Source organism: Dasypus novemcinctus, chromosome 8, assembly GCF_030445035.2.
Source record: "Dasypus novemcinctus isolate mDasNov1 chromosome 8, mDasNov1.1.hap2, whole genome shotgun sequence".
In the NCBI taxonomy this organism is placed as follows: Eukaryota; Metazoa; Chordata; class Mammalia; order Cingulata; family Dasypodidae; genus Dasypus; species Dasypus novemcinctus.
The window spans coordinates 55,978,084-55,979,931 of NC_080680.1; the positions used below are offsets into that span (position 1 = coordinate 55,978,084).

At 41.6% G+C, this 1,848-nt stretch overlaps 1 pseudogene; it reads right to left on the reverse strand.

Moving 5' to 3' along the window:
• Nucleotides 1–200: 200 nt before the first annotated feature.
• LOC101419538 (heterogeneous nuclear ribonucleoprotein K pseudogene) lies at nucleotides 201–1,620 on the reverse strand (annotated as a pseudogene).
• Between the last annotated feature and the right edge of the window lie 228 nt (nucleotides 1,621–1,848).

The following is a 1,848-nucleotide window of genomic DNA, read 5'->3' on the forward strand; positions in this document are numbered from 1 at the left end:
TTCTGAATAGATGTCAGGGACATGTGGAATATTGTTACTTTTCCTCTCTATCCCATCCCCCATATCCCAAATGTTATAGTGACCACAAAACAAGGTGTTCACAACAATTACATGGGGAGGATCTTTACCACCAACGATGAAAAAAAATAAAATTCACTCACTGCTGCTTTTTCAAAATTTCAATGTTATTTTTAAGAAAAACTTTCCAGAATACTGCTTCACACTATAAAAAAGAAAAATTATCTTGCGTTAGAATCCCTCACCATCTGCATACTGCCTCACACTCTTCTGCAGCAAATACTGTGCATTCTGTATCTGGTCCTGTGTTCCTGTAACGGTAATGATCCTGTCTTCAGATCCTTCTAAACGCTCATCAATTTTGACTGAAGCTCCCAACTCATGATGGATTTGTTTAATCTGCTGACCACCTTTCTCAGTAATAGAGCCAGCCAAATCTTTGGGAATAGTTACTGGTGAAGTAATAATAGTTCCACCAACATCACCATATGAACCACAACCCCCTGCATAGGAATAATCACATCCAGAGCCACCCTGTGGTTCATAAGCTACGTGCCATTCTGAAGGGCTCTATTGCAGAGTCCCAAGTTTCATCAGCACTGAAACTAACCATACCATCATAACAGTCTCCAGGTCTTCCTCTTCTGTCATAAGTCATTTGATCTCCTCCTCTAGGTGGTGATGGAATAGGAATATACCAAGCTCTGCTGCCACCCTGGCTACCTTTTCCAGGAGGAGAAGGAGGGGGTCTTCGACCAGGGCTCCTATCATCTTGATCTCTTCTAGATGGAGGCACTGGGCACCAACCCTGACCAGGAGGTATTCTGTCAAAATTACCTCTTCCCTACATGGGAAATACCATGGGACATCCACGGTGGTCATCAAACGTCATTGTAAAACCACCATAATCATACATTTCATCATAAAAATCACTATCATAAGGCTGTACATGTCCTTTGATGGAAGACTCAGTTATAAGATCAAGGATGATCTTTATGCACTCTACAACCCTATCAGGCTTTCCTCCAATTAAGAGCGACTCTGTCAGTGGAATGAGGCAGCATTTCTGGAAAAGCTTGATTGATGTCTGAGTGTTCTCTCTAGTTTTTTGATTTTAGAATCTTTGACCTCCATAATTGCTCCTGTCAGACTCTGATGAATCAACAGTCTCAACTCATAATCAAGGTCGTTTCCTTCATAGTGTTGATAATTTAAGCATTCCACAACGTAACAGTTGAGCAGGAGGGTTGCAGTGGGTGACGGCAAATGCAGGCCGTTTTCCAAGGTAGGGATGATTTTCTTCAGAATTTCTGCAATTGTTTCAAAATCAGCACTGTCACTCAATATGCACTCAGGGCCACTGCTGTTTGGGACTGAAACACTGGCATTGTAGTCCATATGGAGAGTCTTAATATTCTTGACTCCTTTTCCAATCACTGCCTCAGCGTTCTTGCTCTGAAAAATACATAGCTCAACCATCTCATCAGTGTTTCTAGACCTTTTAAATGCTTTTTCCTCTTCCATGAATTCTGCAGTGCATTTATCAAATTCACCATTGGTTTCTGTGGTGGGGAAGTTTTCCTCTGGCTGTTCAGGTTCCATTTCCTTATCTTAAAATGGACACGTCAATTTATAGGCAGTGTATGAGCAGAAGGCCAGTGAGACGTCAAGGTCAGTGTGGCAGGAAACAGGATAATGGTTGTACAGAGTCCTTTAGCCTGTAGCACTCCCTCTTTTCCCCCCTCTAACGGTATTTAAATGAGCAGAATTAGATATCATTTGATTTGTGTGGCACAGAGAACAAGTATCATTGTTTAGTTTTTGTTGTTC